Source organism: Rattus norvegicus, chromosome 2 (assembly GCF_036323735.1).
Source record: "Rattus norvegicus strain BN/NHsdMcwi chromosome 2, GRCr8, whole genome shotgun sequence".
Lineage (NCBI taxonomy): Eukaryota > Metazoa > Chordata > Mammalia > Rodentia > Muridae > Rattus > Rattus norvegicus.
In genome coordinates this window covers 108,749,026-108,768,975 of record NC_086020.1, presented here as the reverse complement: position 1 = coordinate 108,768,975, position 19,950 = coordinate 108,749,026, and the positions used below count along the sequence as shown (strand labels likewise).

The window sequence follows — 19,950 nt, the reverse complement described above, 5'->3', positions numbered from 1 at the left end:
GAGGGTCCAGCCTTGGCAGGGACAAGAGCTTCTCCTCCCATTGGTGCCCAACAAGGCTATCATCTGCTACACATGCAGCTGGAGCCATGGGTTAGTCCATGTGTACTCTTTGGATGGTGGTTTAGTCTCTGGGAGCTGTGGTTAGTTGGCATTGTTGTTCATATGGGGTTGCAAACCCCTTCAGCTCCTTTAACCTTTCTGCAACTGCTTCAATAGGGACCCCATTCTCAGTTCAATGGCAGGTTTCTACTGTGCATTTTTAGTCATAATTTTATTATTCTACAAAAACTAAATTTTCCAGTGTGGAGAAAATAAATTTATTGTTACTCTTAGCAAATGCCATCCTATGAGTTTTTCACATTTACAAATTATTCATCTATCCTGTCAAAGCAGTCCTCTTCGGGATAGACTTTGGAGTGTATATTGATGTTTCAGTGCCATTAAAATAATCCATATTTATGTATACTTACTAGAATTATTTAATCATCCTTAAATCTTAGCAAAATGTGACAGGCCATTTCTCTCCTTAGAAAGAGGAAGTGTGGTAAAAGGAACCAACCTCAGCGTGTGATCACTGAAGAAGCCCAGGACTGAAAGCCTGGGAGTCTCTATCTGTCTCTGATATTTAAGAACTATGTAAATTTAGGTTTTGAACTTTTAAAATAAGTGGATTTTTTTGAATCATGATCTACTTAAAATTCATCTAAGCTCATAATATTTATTACATTTTCCTTTACAATCAACTCCAGTTGCATGAATTCATTTTTAGTACTTTCCGCTTATTTCCATATTATTTTGCAGATATGACTAAAGAAAAGTTGCCATTAGATCCTTCCCTAATGCAGAAAATAATAAGTATATTTCTAATATTTAGATATTGTATACATTTATATATATATATATGAATGAATGACTATACAAATAAAGGTATAGAACTTTAAATGGATATTTATATACATTTGCATCTATATATAAATGTATGCAGGAAACTTCACTTAAAATTCTGGAGACCTATTTTCTATATTTGTTTGCTATGTTTAAACAAAGAATTGTTAAGATTATAAAATGACGCAATCACTATTTTATTTTCATTTCTTTTTCTATGTTGACTAGAGAGCTAATGGATTTTTGTGAAAGAGCAACTTGAGACTGGGTTGACATCAGACATATAATGGGGTAGTAGCATAGTTGATAAAATTTGCAGACACAGAAAATGTTTTGCCTCATTTCAGAGGATGAGTGCACACTGATTCTCAGTAGCTGGCATTTTTGCTACATTTAAGAACCAAACTTTTGTGAGTATTTTGGAAAAAAAAATGGATGAGTGAATAAGTGGCCATGAACACAGGCTGAATATTTACAGAGGCTCAGCACTCCATGTGATAACTAAGAATCACACGAATTCTACACTTTTCTTCTTTTATGTCCTATATATGTTTTCTACTGTATTGAATGCTAAATATACATTTCATTATAACCTTAAAGGACTATTGTATATAATTTCTTGCATTTAAAGAATCATAAACAAAGTAAGTGCATATCTTAGAGTTCTGTGTAAGTTTTCACGCATTATACATTTTCCCAATATTAATTCTCCTTCCAAAACTTGAGAGTCCCTGCATTCACATTGAAAAGTAAAGCAAGTTAAGAAATTGTACTTCTGAAGTTCAGTCATAAACAACTAGTAGCAGGAATGAAGATTTGTAAAGAAAATATTTCATAATATGTGATGACTTTAATATTGTTTTCTGCTCATAATCAACAACAAAAACAATAAATTCTAACACATAGCTTGGAAATACAGATATGAATTTTGTTCTAGTATGACTAGAAAATAATATTTTGCAATTGAATTTTATTTATTATCAACATAGAAAGTAATAGACTAATATTCATTTTCTCTAGTAAACAGAGATAAAAAGAATGGTGTTAGTGTTTTTTTCAACAAAATGCTATTTTTAACACTAAAACTTAAAAGAGCTAATGTATTTAAAGTAGATTGTTTAACTGTGTATTCTGAATAAAAATTGTTTGTGAGGGCCAAAAATATTTTTTCTCTATTGTCTCTCTGTGTACCTAGTAATGATTATAGCTTAAAAATATGGAAAAATCATATTAGTGTAATTAAACAAATAATGGTAATATGTCCAATGTATGGAAATTGAAGATAAATTTTAGTGTCCAAAGAATTATGTTTGTCACAATATTGTATCTGGTGTAAGTGGTTTGATCACAATGTATTATTGAGAAGTTTTGCATATTGCAGTATGACATTGTGAAAATAATACTTATCTGATTTAAGCAACAGAAATATGTACATGTTGTTATTTACTAACTAAAAAAATGGTACTGAGGTACAAGAAATGCTATATAAATTGGAAAGAGTGATTAGTATTGGATTAAAGTATTTTGATTTAACATGAATACTCAATAATGCAACATTAGCTAATATTGAAGAATTAACTGGATGTAACTGAGATCAATTTTAAGGTTCACAATTTAAGTCTTTTCAATCAGAGCTGATTTTCAAACAGTACTGATGTAAGACAAAATGGTGTGTTAATATTTGTGATGTAATCCATCACTGTCTCCCAGCAAGAAACTCTACATTTTAGAACATTGCTAAGAACCACAAATGTAGTTTTATATCAACATAAACTTTCTACATACTAAATGTTTATTCTTTATGGTTGGTGCTTTTCTGCATTTAATGAATTTTTCAAAATAAACCAGCTATCCCCAGACATGTTAAGTGAATTGAGTCCTTGAAAGCAGGTCTTCAGTGTTGTTGTCCTCTAAGGTTTATTTTTCTCTCCTCTTCAGTCTTGACATTTTTCTTTTCATATAAAGCACAGGACCTAAGAATGTAATGAATGAGACTCAGTATTGATGCCAAAAGTTGTAATCCATCATTGCCTCAGCTGTCAGGTGCTGCTGTGTGAAGCTGCTGAAGGGGGACACATGCTGCATGGAGAGTGAAGAGGCTGTTCTCACCCTCTACTATAGTTGTTGTACAAATCTCATTTTAGCTTCTTAGTTATCATAAAAGCCTAAGTAATTCCTTCAAAGACTAAGGCATGAATAAATCCTAGTATAAATCCTAGCTGCTTAATCCTTTAGTCAGTGCATTTAAAAATCATCAGGTATTTATATTTTAAATAAGCTTATTCCTCCTCCTAAACTCGGGAGTTTTCTTACTGTGTCTCTAAATCTTAAACAATTATCTCACAAATTGTTATTAACTACCCAGGCATTTCTGCTAGTTGACAGTAAACCAAGCATGTGGTAAAAAATCACTTGAATTACAAAATCAATAAACACATATAAGTCAGTTAAAAGGGATATATCTGTAAGTCGTTTAAATGTCACATGCCAAAAAAAAAGAGATAGTGATGTTGGCAGAGAGTAGTACAAACACAGAGGAAGACCCAGCTTGCAGTGGCTTCTACACAGCCCCATAACAGCACTGAAGGCAGAGGACAGTCCAGGACATATGGAGAATAATTCACTGGGGAAGAGGCATTCAAAAAATATAAGCCATTTCATCTTTAGTATTCATGAGTTTCTTTTAAGGTCATTTAAAATTAGCTGTTGGTGACAATGTGTGAAAATCAATAGGATATTGTTGCTAAAAGAAAAAAAATGTGTCAAATCTGAGAAACTACTTTAAAAATGACCATCAAGGGGAAGGGAGGGGCAAAATAATGACCATCATGTTGCTGAACATGAGACGTGAATAGAGTTGAGGTAGTTGGTATTCTATTAATTGTGTCCTAAGCAAAGTGATATTGGTAAACAACAATTTGTAAAATTCCCTTGCATGGTACTAAGACACAATCAGAATAAATTCTGCTGGTGACCTTACTTTTGAACATCAAATAATTGGTTTTTCATTGTTTGCACAGAATATGCAGGAAAAATATCTCTATTAATATCTGTTGGATTTTAAGTGACATAGAGTTCAATAATTGTATCCTTTCTTTCCTCCCTAAAAGTCTACCCATTCCCACACTATGTTGATCTCAATTCATAGCATCTTTTTCTTTGTTTAATATTGCTAAGTGTAAGTGTCCATGAATGCATTCTGAGCGTGTGTATAGGCTTGTGTGTGTATACAAATATATAAATATATAAATACAACCTTCTGAATAGTACTTTAATATACTATTTCAGTTTTGACTACTCTGTGTAGTACAACCAATAAAGGGGGACATCCCTGCAAGAGACTAATTCTCCTCCCAAGCACTCATGAGTTATTAGGTAGCTCTTTGTCTAGATGTGGACAGACTGTGTGTGTGTGTGTGTGTGTGTGTGTGTGTGTGTGTGTGTGTGTGTGTGTGTGTGGTGTGTATTCATTTCATTTCCACTTTAATTTGTTATTGTACTCTTTTGGTCTTGTTGGTACAACTATTTCTACAAGAGACTCTTTTCCTACAGACTTCCTAGTATTCCGACTCTTAAAATCTTTCCATCCCCACTAATGTGAGGTTCCCTGAACAAAAGAAGCAAAGTTGTAATGTAGACGTATTCATTGAGGTTAGCCTCCTACAGATCATTGAGCTCTGAATATTATTCAGTTTTGGTTTTCTGGGAGTGTTTGTACTTTCTGTAAGGAAAGACTTTTGATGAAGACTAGTAATTACTTGGAATTGTGCTGGTTGAGCAAAGTGGTGGTAATAAATGATTTTTCTAATAGCCATTACTAGCCCCAGGAAACTGGCTAGGTATTTCTTGTACTGATAATGATTTTCCTCCTGTTGAGTAGACCCCAAGTCAGAGTAGACAGTTGTTGGTTACCATTGACATCTGTCTGTCACTCACTGTGCCTTAATGGATATCCTGTCATTGTCATTGTTCATAGATGTTGCAGCTGGGTAAAACTGCTTCCCTCCGTTAGCAACCTGCATAGTGCTTTCTGGTACTTTGGAGGTTAGAGGACAGCCAAAATGCACTTAGATGAAATCAAACTCAGGGGATCCTAGTCATTAGTCTTGACTTTGGAGTTGGGCTCACCCTCAACCCCTGCGAGGAAATCTAAGGGATACAGTGATAATCTATATTATTTTCAGAGTCATTTAACTACCCTAACTATTCAAAAGTTTACCTTGCCTAGTACTGGGAGGTTTGTTAGTTTCTGGGTTTTATGGGGAACATTGTTATCCCAAGTGACTTAATTATTCCAGAATATCTGATATTATTACAAAATGTCTAGTATTATTAAAGGGATGACAGATACAATTACAGGATATCCAATGTTATTATAATATATCGAACATTATTATATGATATCTAATGTTATTACAGATTATCTAATATTATTAAAGAGTGTTTAATATTATATTAGGATGTCTAATACTTCTTCGGGACATCTATAATAGAAAGGTAGTCTTTAGATATATTTCTTGAAAATATGTTCTTGAAATTGGTTTTTCTTTTACTTTGTCTATAGTAATGTCTAACTATGATCATTTGTTGAAAATTTTGGGTGACATAACAAAAAAGAAAGTAGGCAAAGTATTGTGATTTTTTTTCCCCTGACTGTTCATGTCTCCAAGAAGTTTCTCAGTGTGACTACATTTTAGAGTAAGGCAATGTTTGGGTAAAACCTAGAAATCAATATTAATAATTTTACATAATTTGCATTTAGAAAATAAAATAATATTTGACATTAATTCATAGACATAGCTTTTAATTTAATTTTAATAATGTGAAAAAATTAGTGGCGATTTCACTAATGATAAAAATCTCAGGTTAACTTTAATTTTCATCATTTCAGATGATATTAAGGGCATATGGCTACCAGTTGCACTTCTGAGTAAAATAGTTCACTATATTGATTATTATCTTAGACATTATTCTATATACATGATCCTTGAATGTAAATTTATTTTAAGACATTAAATCTTAACTTTCTTCTCCTTTTGGAGATAGTCTAGGTGAGTAGCCCAGCCTTGACTGTTGTAACTGGCAAGCCTTCCTCATCAGGCTCTGGATTGTGGTTTAGAACCTGATGATGTCTTGTGTGACTTACTTAGCTTTGTTTTTCATTTTAGGTCTCTCAGGCATGTTTTTGTCTTGAAGCTAGTAATGTTTTCTGTTATATGTCTTAGAACTAACACAATAACCAACTGTCATTTCTAACACGAACGATCAAATGTTAGCATTTCACAAAGTGCTCTAATGTTGGTGATAAATTGTTTAGATAAAATACAAAAAGTATTCTTTTTAGAAAATCAAATGTAGAAATATTTATCCTCCCATAAATATATTTTACCCCCATGTATATATGTATATATTTATATTCCCTTGTGTACATTTGAAGTTATTCTAAATCTGTGTGTGTATACATACATACACACACACACACACACACACACACACACACACACATATATATATATATATATATATATATATATATATATTCTTTTCCATATTGTATGAACTTGGTGGCAATGATGCAAGCTGACTCTGTGGAAAGTTGCACTTTATGTCTTCATATCATGCATTAAAACAGATAATATCCTGGGGAAGTATTTTTCAATGCAGAAATCACACGTTCTAATGAAAGCTGTGGTTTAGGGCTACTCAAGGGAGAAGATAGTATATTAAAACCAACCTTTTATGCTTGGAGAAGGAAGTATTAGAGGTGTTTTTCTTCACAAATGTATAATTAAACTCAAAGTCTTCCTTTACTGAAAGTGGAGATTGCATTGCGCATTGTGGTTATGATATTTTTAAGTGGAGTTTAGTTTATCGTTTTTCATTATACTGTAAAAGCATAATTTCTAAAGGCATGCGTGAGATGACCAGGTTTTGTTGTTTTGATGTGATCATCTAAAAGGTAATTATTATATAAAATATGTCAACATTTAAACTACTTTATTAAAAATATTGTGATCAATGCTACAGTGTGTTAAAAGAATTATTACTACATTATAAGATATGAAACTAAAAAGGCTGTTACTCTCTGACTGTGTATATTTTACTCGGTTATATAAAAATTAAGTCCTGGGACCTAGAGATGAGACTCGGTGGTCTATTTTGCTGCTCTTTTAGCAGAACCTGATTTAATTCCTACCATTCAAACTATGCATTGCACAACCATCTATAACCCTGTTTTTAGTTGAGATCATCCAATGCCTTTATTCTGGCCCCACAAATACATACACACACACACACACACACACACACACACACACACACACACGCCACACACACACTCACACAGACACACGCACGCACACGCACATGCACATTCATATATGCATGTATTTATGTATGTATGTATATATGTATGTGCGTAAATATGCATTCCCATAATTGTATAAAAGTAAAAATGAAGCTTAATAAAAACAAAATGGGGAATACTGATTTAACCTGCATTTTTAGCAAAATTATTGGTATGTGAGTAACTAAGGTACAGTTGGAAAATATATGATGACATTAAGATAAATATATATGACTATAAATAGTGTTACAACTTTGAAACACAACACATACGTTTCAGAATGTTTTTACATCTAACTCAAAACACAGTATTCCATTAAGTACAAAAACATTTTGGTGATAATTTCATTTTATGCACTGTGCACACATGTGTTTTTTATTTTCAAAACCTATCAAGAAATTGAAAATGAATTTATGTTTTGAGTTCCACATTTCTCATTTACGCTGAGGAGGAATTTATGTGTTTTTACACCAGTCTTGGACAATGTCATTTTCAAAGTCACCTAGAAGTATGCAGACAGAGAGCATAGCAACCAGTGCATAAAAGATGTACCCAAGGGAGTAAGGTCAAATGCCTTTTCAAAATGTGCTGTTGAAGCAAACTTATATAATAAAGAGATTTAACAGCTCCAGGCACTGTCTACTTATTAAGAAAAAAATCTAATATAATGCTACATATCAGGATGACCTGTGCAACCTCTTGAAATCTGTAATAATAGACTTTGACGAGCTCAGTGCCTTGAAAGTAGGCCCCATTGTCCTATAGGTGGGTGATGTAATAGTTGACCATATGTGTACATGTGTGCACACAGAAGCTCATGTGGTAAGTACTAATAGTGACAGATAGATTCATTTTTCCTCCCCTAGTAGTACTTCTTAGAAGCCCACTTCTCTTGCCACTGTGGTCTCAAATTTCATAGATATTTTGGTGTTTTGTTTTGTTTATTTAACTCATTTTCTTGTGTTTACAAAATTAAACTGTAGAACCTTTCTGATTGGAATTATATTAGCATTACATCACTTAATAGAGATTCCTGTAATAAAATGTCTAGCTTCTAATATAAAGTGTGATGTATTTTAAAGATATTTTATTCAATGGTCAAAATTATACATATTGGATTCATTTCTGCTATTATACTACTTAATACCTATACACAGTCATGTTCAATAAAGTACAGACAGTAAATAAATTACCATCAGTTCATTAAATACAGGTCTGAATCTGTTATCTGTTACAATTTTATATTTGCCCTCTATATAGTATATACACAAGTTGAATTTCCCTAAATGGAATGGTGTCGTCAAATACATTGACTTTTCTGTAATGCTATGCTTAACTTTATTATATCAGTGATGGAACACTTAAACCAAGAGATGATCTCTTTTCAGGTAATTTTTCAAAAGACAGATTCTCATTTCTTGGCTGGAAGAGATTGTTTAATAGTTAAATTCATCTAGTGTAAATATGAGAATACACTCAATGCTCTATGAATACTTTCTGCCTAAGGATGTTGCGAGGAGATACACAGAGAGACTGGCAAATGAGACTAACTGTTTAGGTGAACTCTGTTTTTGGTTGAGAGGCTCTGACTCAAAACAAAAAAATGAATTTGGAAATAAATGCAAATGCTGGATTTACAGAGGCATAGGTAGCCACATACACCCATCATATAAAGCCATTCATCTGTCAATATACTTATTCATTAACATCCCCACTATTACACATACATGTGCAAAAAACAATGCTGGCTTCTAGAAAGTCATAGAAAAACTGAGATCCATAAGAGTCTTTTAAATTGACTTAATGCTCTATTTTATGATAGACGAAGGAATTAAAGGTGATTTATGGATTTAAACATGACACATGGATGGCGATTCTGATCCCTAGAAAACCTCACAAATGCCAGGTAGGTTTGTCTACCTGCCTGTAATTCCTGGCTTAGAAGGTAGATATAAGCTTCCAAGAGAAAGATGGCTTATCAAGACTAGCCATTTCTGAGCCATTAGTTTGATTGAAAGCCATTGCCTCCATAGATAAGGTGACTGAGAATGGTTTATAACTAAGATAATTTCCAAAATCAACCTGGGTTTTCTTATGCAACTATCTACATATATGTGCCCACACACATGTAAAGATGTATACATATACACATGGCTAAAACACTAGTAGAAAAAATTAAAAAAAGAAATTATGAACTTATGGACACACTAGTTGATATTTTAATATTAAAAATAAACATAAGTAAATGGTAGTATAAAGGATAGGATAGATGTAAACAATTTGAGAGGACAAAGAGCAAGGCTGGTCTAGCAACATACAAATACAGGGTGAACGTGAACAGTTGGTACGGAATAAAACATATTACACAAAAGCTGTTCTTACTACATGAAATCATATGATTTTTTTAAAGTAAATGAACATTAAGCTAAGCATTAGTTGCAACTTCTGATGATCAGCCAGTTTATATATTGTGGAGATGTCTTTTTGACTAAAGACACTAGTGAATTTTCAGTACAATGGAAAGGAATCATACTCAGTGATTCATTTTCATCCCGACTTTGTTGACTATAAAGAATTACTCAAGATCCTTGTCATTAAAGTTCTTCTAGGAACCATGGGAAAATTAAGGGGCAACTTGTGAATGATGTCTCTGGGATCAGTCATTTTTTTAATCAAGCTATTTGATTCCAAATTATCATCATACAGTATGAACATTCTTCCATCTTTTAAAAGATCTGTTGTATTTTTTAATTTGTGTGTGTGCATGTGCATGTGCATGTGCATGTGCGTGCGTGCGTGCGTGCGTGCGTGCGTGCGTGTGTGTGTGTGTGTGTGTGTGTGTGTGTGTGTGTATGCATGAATACAGGAACTTATGGAGGCCAAAAGATGGTGTCAGACACATGGAGCTAGAGATACAGTTATGAGCTGTTTAATGCGGGTGCTACAAACAGAACTCATGTCCTTGGCAATAGTAGTAAGTTACTTAACTGTTGAGCTGTCATCTCCTCAGCCCTGACTCTGTATTCTAAGTTTTAACTGGAACCATAAGATTTCTTATTCTCTCAGTTTGGAGCCTGGGAATTTCTAAATATTAAAAACAAATTTTCCAAAATAGAAGTACTTATAATTTTTAATAGTTGAATTTAAAATATTTCATTTTCAAACTAAGCAATTATATTCATGAAACTTAGATACCACAATCATAGTATCCCATCCACAGAAATTTCAGCTATCAGAAAAGCTCTGCAGACATGGCATTGCATGTGTAGGTATGTAAAGTAATTTTTATGCACAAGGCTTTCTGCTGGATGTACTAGGACTAAGATAAGCCTGACATCCTGACTGTTTGCCTTTAAGATATAGATTAAATACTGGGGCTGTAGCTCACTGATAGGGTTCTAGCCTCATATACCCAGAGCCCTAGGCTTCAGAAGCTAATTTCCACAAGGACTGTCCTTTACATAGTCGTATGAAAAGGTTGGGATCCTATACATGAAAAATAAGGCTGTAAAGGACTCCAATCCCTGCCTCTACTTGTTCAGCATTAGATCAGTAGGCATACCCATGAGTCCTCAAAGTCCCATAGTCCGTAGTAAAAGACTCACAGACAAGCAAAGAGGAGAGAACCATCCAATAGACAACCAAAATGGAGGTCAGTACAACATCAAGAAAGATTTCCTGAACCACTTCCTCCAAGGATAAGAGTAAACATTTCAAATTCAGCCCAGGTGAGATTCAGTCCATAAAGACACACCCCTCAAAGCGGCCAAACCTTCAAGCTGATAAAAGAATACTAATATGACTGATTCCTGATACAAATGTCTGATTCTAACTGCAGCAAAGGACAAGGCAATTTGTTAAGATAAAGAACTCTGGATCAACACTTCTCATTTAGTCATAAGGCTTGCAAATCCCATAATGAAAAGATTACTACAAACAACAACAACAAACAAACAAACAAAAATACAAACCTACACACCATACCAAACATCTTTCGATGAACTTCATGATAAGTATACACACACGTTTGTAGTTATTTCTGATTGTGGCTAGTACTGTAGCCCATTGTGGGACACCTTCCCTTTGATCCTCATCACCAAGAAGCAACCAGTCCAAACAGCCTTCAGTTGTGGAATGTGCAGGAATGTTGTAGCCAATTATGAGTTTTTTGATAGATGTATCTGAGCTAAAGGACTACAGTTTCTGGAATAATATTTGTCCATCTGACCAATTCTTTTTTTTTTTTTTCGGAGCAGGGGACCAAACCCAGGGCCTTGCGCTTGCTAGGCAAGCACTCTACCACTGAGCTAAATCCCTAACCCCCATCTGACCTATTCTTAACCAGAGTCTTTCTCAGTGGAACTCATCAGCAGGCATTCTGTCCCTCCTTCAGGTACACTACAGAGCGTCATGTTTGCTTTAATACATGTGCAGATATGAGTCACATTAAGTAATAAGTTTCATGTCCTGTGTAAGCATCTTTAGCAATATGGTTAGACTTACTGACTCCCTGATTCACCTGCACAACCTGGCTTTAGCTTACAGTAATTTTTCTAAGAGCATTATTATTTGTTGTGATATTGCATTTTTTATTTTCATATTGTAATACAATTATATAATTCTCCCCTTATTTTCTTCCTTTCCTGCCAGCTTGCTCTATTTATTTCTTTTAAAATAAAGAATCATGACTATTTCTTATGTTTAGTGAGTTGATTTCTACACACTATTATTTATTTCCATTCTATTCTGTATTGCTTAATTTACAAGATAACTTAAATGCTTTTATGGTGATACTGAAAATGTACATTGCCTGAATTTCATGAAGTTATGGGGCAACTCTTTGACATGATAGAATGAGCTAGGAAAGATCAAGTACTCATTATATCTATATGCAGTGATTAAGTCTTACTAAATCAAATTAGACATCAGCTAACTGGAGGACAAAGTCACAGTGCACTCTTATACAGACAACAGGGTTCAGCAGTGAAAGAGGAGTGGGAAACAAGCAGTAAGTGCAAGTGAGAGTGTTACAGAGAGTCTACAGAAAAAACACCTTATTTCTGAAGAGAAAAAACTGTAATTCTATGTCAGATAAGTTGAAAAAGCAATAAAGGCATGATAAAACAAAAAAGAAAAATATTGCTGTTTTTTAATGGTTTTGTTTTGTTCTTTAACAATCTTCACTTACTGAAATTCTCAAGGTAACATTTAATATTACTTTCTATTGATTATTTTATTTATTTACATTTCAAATGTTGTTCCCCGTCCTGGTCTTTCCTGCACAACCACCCCAGCCCATTCCTCCTGCCCTTTCCCTCTAAGACGGTGCTCCATCACCCACCTCCACACTCCAGTCTCACCCCTCTAGCATCAAGTCTCTTCACTGGGGCAAACAAGTCTCTACAGGATCAATGACTTCCCCTCATACTGATGCCAGATAAGGCAGTCCTCTGCTACTTAGGTAGAAGGAGCCAGGGACCCACCCATGTACACTCTTTGCTTGGTGGCTTAGGCCCTGGTAGCTCGGAGGGGTCCAGTTAATCGATATTGTTGTTCTTCCTATGGGATTGTAATCTGCTTTAGCTCCTTCAATAGATCCATATCTCTTGCATTGGGGTCCCTGGCCTCAGTCTGATGGTTAGTTGTGAATGTCTGTATCTGTCTTAATTTGGTGCTGGCAGAGCCTCTTAGAGGACAGCCATACCAGACTGCTGTCTACAAGCAGTTCTTGGCATCAGCAATAGTGTTGTGGTTTGGTGTCTGCTCATGAGATCCTAAGTTGGGGTAGGCTCTGGATGGTCTTTCCTTTACTCTGTCCTCCATTTTCCCCATGTTTCCTTTGGGTAGAAACAATTCATATATGTTCTTTTGGGTGTAGATTACCTCATTTAGGATTTTTTTCTAGTTCCATTTGCCTGAAAAATATGTGAAGTCATCACTTTTAATAGCTGAGTAGTATTCCATTGTGTAAATGTACCACATATTCTATATCCATTCTTCTATTAAAGGACATCTTGTTTTTTTTTTCCAGCTTCTGGCTATTATAAATAATGTTACTAAGAACATAGTTGAGCATGTTTCCTTGTTGTATGTTGAAGCATCTTTTGTGTATATGCCCAGGAATGGTATATCTGGGTCTTCGAGTAGTACTATGTCCAGTGTTCTGAGGAACCACCAGGCTGATTCCACAGTGGTCGTACCAACTTGCATATTCATCAGCAGTGGAGGAGTGTTCCTCTATTTCCCCATCCTTGTCAGTATCCACTATCTCCTGCATTTTTTGATCTTATGGCCATTCCTCTCTTTAGGTTAGGAAAGGTTTCTTGAATAGCTCTGATGAAGATGTGTTCTGGCCCTTTGAGTTGGGATTCTTCACTCTCTTCTACTCCTATTATTCTTTGCATTATTATTTGGTATTGTGTACTGCATTTTATTTTCTTTGACCTTTTTGTAAATCTCTTCTATGGTATCTTCATCACCTGAGATTCTCTCTGCTATCTCATGTATTCTTTTGCTGATACTTGCGTCTGCAGCTCCTGACTTCTTTCCTATGTTTTCCATTTCCAGAGTTGCCTTGATTTATGTTTTCTTTATTGTTTTTACTTCTATTTTTAGGTCTTGGACTGCTTTATTCAATTATGTCACAGATATGATTATATTTTCCTGTATGTCTTTGACATATTTATTTGTTTACTTTTTAAGGGATTTTACCTGTTTAACTGTGTTTTCCTGTATTTCTTTAAGTGAGTTATTTATGTCCTCCCTAAAGGTCTCTATTATCTGCGTGAAATTGGATTTTGGTCAGTATCATGCTCTTCAGGTATATTGGGCTGTTAATGGCTTACTGTGGTAGGAGAGGTGGGTTCTGATAGCCTGAAAGTATACTGGCTTTTGTTGTTTATGATATTGTGCTTGTCTCTTAACATCTGGTTATCTCTGGTGTTAGCTTGCCAGGTTGACTCTGTGTGAAGCCTTCCTCCTGTGTCCCTGGGTTGAAGTTGATTTCCTGGTAGATCTCTGGCCCCAGCTGTAGCCTATCTTCTAGAAGATTTGCAGACTGCTGCCCTGACTGCAGCAGATATCCTGGAGCCCTTTCTCTTACTTGTAGTAGTAAGTCTTTAGTTGAGTTAGACACTGGAGACAATGAGAAACAAATGATATTATAAGAAAACAGTCATGGGCCATGGATAGTGTAGAGAGTGATGTAAGCATTAATGTTATTGCCATTTACAAAGCTATCTCTCACTTAATTTTGAGGAATCAAACAAAGTGATTTTTCCTACCCTATTCAAAACTATAAAGACAAAATATTTGATGATGGCTCCTGCATTCCCATTTTATTATGCATCCTACCTTATATCAGCCTATAATGAAAGTGCCATTCCAAGTACAGGTGGAAAATATCATGATACTCCTAAGATAAAGTTGGATAAGGGACCATAACAGCCAGATAGGAAATCTTACTTAAGGGTATGATGCTAAAATAGTCCTGGGCTTTTATACAGATGAATTAATAGGCAGAAAAATAGAACTTAAAGACCAGAGAAAAGGGATATGCTTGATGTGAATACATAATGAAGCCTTCCAAAATAATAATTAAGGTTTGATGTGCTTCATATTCCTTATGAAGGCAAGCAAGTTCCCAAGACAATCTGAAAGATCCGAGAGAGAGAAAGAGAGAGAGAGAGAGAGAGAGAGAGAGAGAGAGAGAGAGAGAGAGAGAGAGACTGTAAATCAATACATTCTTTAGAATAGATGATGATGACCGGTTGTATTGATTTCCATGAGGCAATAAATAGCAGCTGACAGTAGAAATGACATGACTGAGAAGAAATTAGCTGAAGGTTTTGACAATGATTAAAATTTAAAATTAGAAGAATGTAAGGAAAGAAAATCCTAGTTGAAATTGCATTTATTAATTTTTAAGGTCTTATATAAACTTTGGTTTAAAATTAATATGTATATTAATGATAAACACACATACATATATACAATAATAAACAAATTGGAAGAATTTCAATTTTCTCTTTTCTCTGATAACATTGTTTGAGTTTACCTTACACACTTTTTAATATTCCAAAGCAGCAGACTGATACTCTGAGAGTACTTTTCATGAGTACAGAATGCAAGCCTTACTTTTATTATGTTGGCATATATAGATATAGATTTAGATACAGATATAGATAATGAAAATTGCTATAATTAATATTTACACAGAAAATGAATATTTCTATGTAGTCAATGTTATTTTTGCTCTTACTTTTTCTGCTGCTAAACTGAGATAGCTCACTTACCTGTTATTTTAACTTTACTATTAGTTCACATCTTTTGTACAGCGTTAAGGGATTTCTTAGTACATGACAGTTCATTCGAAGCAATGTACTTGGATCATGATTGCTTCTCTGCTATCCCTTCTTATTCTAGTCTCCCATCAGCTCTCCTTTACCCTTCCAAATCTCCAGTGATACTGAATTCACTTTAAATGTGTGATTACAGATACTTCTATGACACATGTTTCAAGTATATATTAAGAAGACTTGAGCGTGTCACCTGAGTTGTTTATATGGATATAGCTTCACCTTAAGCTGTAGCAGCTAGCACAATCTCAGGAAGCACAGCTATTCAGATGTGGTTTGTAAAGTTCTTTGGATCAGGAGCCCTGTATAAATGTAAGCATGGAGTGAGAGGCCTTTCCAGCACTTAGACTAGTGCCCATGAAGTATCTTTTGACAGTTACTGTTGCATCATGCCAAAGCAGAGCTCTCTAGCCATCAGCTCTCATTTCTTGTGCTTGTTAGCACTCTGTGTTTATTGTCTATGGATTTCCCTTCAAGCAGTCAGAGGCAAAGCAATTACTTTGCAATCACTGATTTGGTCTTGATCTGGTGTGCCCCGAATAGAGCTTTGTAATAACATTCAACACAAGTAGAAAGCACCAAAGCCATGTTTCATCATTCCATTCTGTTTCATGATAGCGTGTCATATCCCAGTTCACCTACCTAAATATTGAGTATTGTTATTTTAGATACTTTTCAAAGAAATAGCACAGTGGATTCCTGAAGCAGAGTCAGAAGGTCAACTATCGATGCTAATAGTAACCTATGGTTTATATTAATGCAATTTGGTCACATTTACTGTGCTACGGGTACAAAATGAGTGTCATTTTCTCCTTTTTAAAGTTATTTCCTGCTTTTCTCTTCTGTTAAGAAAACAATAGGTATAAAATGTCGAGAAGTAATATGCTTTGGGTGATATTAAATAACCTATTTTAAATATATTATAATATAATCTGAGTAAATGTCTATAACAGGATTATGGCCCACTGTCAAAAATTGAATGTGATTCACATTGAAAATATACAAACAGAGTTTCTGCTCACATCATTCTTTTTGGAAATAATTCAAATTAAACAACCTGAAACACGGATAATTTTTGTTGCTTTCTTCCATATGCATATTCAAATTCTCATTGGACTACGAAGAAGTTATCACTTCTGAATGCACACACAAGTATGTATATGCACACATACACACACACATACACACACATATACACACACACACACACATATATATATATGTATATATATATATATATATATATATATATATATATATATATATATATATTCCTTTATGCTTTGCCAGAACAGAAAATGCTTCCAAACAGACTATTTGTTTCCACTAGGTCTTTTAATGAAATTCTCTGACATCGAGCCTAATTGATGTATTCTCCGGAGAACTTTCCTAGCTGTTAAACCTTCTCTTTCAAAAACACCATCTCTAAGCATTATTCCGTCTAATGAATGTGGCACAAATTGAAAAATGGAAAAATATTGCATTCCTCTTTATAAACTTGAACTCCCAAAGTAATAACTTTAAGCCTTTTTTGTTTGTCTCTGATAAGAAGAATCAAATACTTTGCCTATGGTCACTTTTTTCCCTTAATTCATTCACATCCTTCGCAGTCCCTATTCTAGACTAGGCACACATATTTAATTCAGCAATAAAAACTAAATGTTTTGGTACTGTTGAGCAGAATTGTTGAGCCAAAGGCAGTTGCTATTGGTTGCAGAGCTAATTCTTTTGGCAACAGCTTGATTCTTATTGTTTGCACATAATTAGTTAGTTGGATGCCTGTGAGAAAAAAGATAATTTATTTGAAAAATATGCAGATGAACCACAACTACAGATCTCGCATCCGAAAATTCCTTTTAGTATTTTAACTACTCGCTGTATCCTACCATGAAGACTTCAACCCCAATCTGCTTATTTTCCTTTACACTAAAGATAGTTTTGTGGCAAAAATAATCTGACCGAAGCTAAACAAATACTTTAGTTATAGTGGAGTGGAATTTTTATACTCCAAGCCTCTACTCACTGTATCAGAACATTAGGGAAAACACATCCTTCTTTCCTGTCATTTCTGTCAAAGCCAAGTCTTAATATTCTGTTGGTATTTATGTTACTGGACTTGGATCTTCTGTCCAAAGAATTACAGAATGGAAGACTTCAATGGTCAAAACTTTTTTTTTTATCATAGATCTGCATGTTGGTAGTTAAGATGAGTAGCAAGGAGATGATGTGTCTATTGAGGACTATGCCCTTGGCTTCTAGAAGTCCATGTTCTCCCAAAATATCACCCCAGCCTCTTATCATAGTGTGTTCACAGGCCTTAGAGGAAAAAGCAGAATGTTAGGTGCCTATGCTCAAAACACAGTAATCCCATCAATTCAGGAACCCACTTATGACCTCAATTAATTTTAATCTCTTTCCCAAAAGTCTCATGTGCTAGTGTAGACACACTGGCAGTAAAGGTATTAACATAAGAGTTTTGGATGAATAAAAGCCCTAGTTTATGCTTATAACCTAAAGTTTAGAGATTCTTACTCTATTTATTAATAAATAAATATTGTTATGTTTAATTGGAATACAAGATGTAACTCTATTTTTCAGTGTAACTTGGCACAGTTATTTTAGGAAACTGGCATTTGACAGTTTCTTAAAAAAAGGTGGGCTCTCCTGCCATCTTGTTAAAGACCTTTCCATTGCTAACTGATGCCCAAGCCTGTTTCCTACTGTCTAAGTAAAGTTTTCTAAGTTTCCTAACTTCTCTGTGTTCCAGTCTTAACCTCTCAATGCAAATGGTGTCAAGATCAGTAGCATACTTTTGCTTTAATATCTGTGTTACTGCTTTATCATATTGAATGAATACGAATTTGTTTTCTTGTTTTATTTTTTAGAAGGATATCTTAATGGCATTGCTATTATTTTCTTTAAAGCCCACTTCTGTGCAATTCATTGATTTGATAAATTTAAGTTAAATCAATAAATTAAATTGATACTACCATGAGCTTAGTGAATATTCTTTCTACACTTGAAAAGTATTAATTTATTGACTAAGGTTCAGGAAAAGATGCCACAGGAAAGTTCTCTAATGAATCAGGAGCATAGGAAATAACTTTGATAAACATGTCCAGTATTTGTGACAGGCTCAGATATTCTTATTCACAGTTGTTAACAAATACATTGTATTTAATGATTAAATGTTTCAATCTATAAACAGGAGCTTTTGTAAGGAGCTAACTGGTTGGTTTCACTCTAATTCTTCCTAGAGAGGTTTTATCACAACTAATCCAAAGGAATGAGGGCTCTTGAATGTTTCAATCATTTGTAGACAGGGCATTAAAAATCACTTGTGATTTAAAAAAGAATATAAGCAAATATGAATCCAAAGAACTGCTGTGACCTTATACAAGTGCTTTTCTCTACAACATAGTCATAGTAGAATTTCAAGTGAGGACTTCATTTTTCTCCAATAGAATAGAATAACCTCGAAACCATAACATATATTTGAAATGTTTTCTACCTATTTCTTAACATCAAGTATTCATATTATGCACATGATTTTGTTTCCTATTAGCTTAAAATTTTATAAAAATACGACACAGAAATCCTTCCTGTGAAATATCACATCCATGACTCTGATATCTAAGGCATAACTACTTTTATTCTGTAAGTTTTTGTTTTTGTGAACAAATCCAAGCTGAACATACAGAAACAGGAGAGAACCTGGCCCTGAAGAAGGGTAGTTTCTGTTGATTATTGGCTGCTGCTTTTTTACTTAATATTAGCTCCCTGATTGATATCATAATTCGTGATTTGTAATAGGCACCAGACCTAAAATTTCAGTGGAAAGTTAGTTTGAAAGTTTTAAATAGCACTCATTTTTAGTAACAAAATGCTATAACTTCTCCCCATGGCATTTTGAAAGGTTTAGCTATTTTCAGATACTTCTCAGAAGAATGAGCAATAAAGTCTCATTTCTTTGGATATTTGGATAATTGGATATTTTTTATTTACATTTCAAATGTTATCCCCTTTCCTGGTTTCCCATCCATAAGCCCATTATCCTATCCTCCCCAACCAATTTCTTAATCATTTTTATATTCTAAATTGTACATTATACAGAGGAGGAAGTAAAGAAATAAACAAGATAGTAAAGAAAAGGAAATTATTTTGCCAAAGTACCTAAATTAGAGTTTGTTAAACAGCTTAGTAATGTTTGCTGAATCCTCACTGGGGTAGCAATTATGTCTGGTTTTGGCCCCTCATCCATGAGGGACTACCCTGCACTCATCAGAGAACTCAGAAAAGCTTTCTTTGTATGAGTTATATTGTGCTTCTCATTTTCCTGTAGGTATGCTTTGCTCACACTAG

General features: G+C 34.3%; 1 protein-coding gene across 5 annotated transcripts in view; it reads left to right on the top strand.

The window, feature by feature from the left end:
* Naaladl2 (N-acetylated alpha-linked acidic dipeptidase-like 2) overlaps positions 1 to 19,950 on the top strand; it is a 1,352,651-nt gene that overhangs the window by 1,151,675 nt on the left and 181,026 nt on the right. The gene's annotated exons all lie outside the window — the stretch shown is intronic.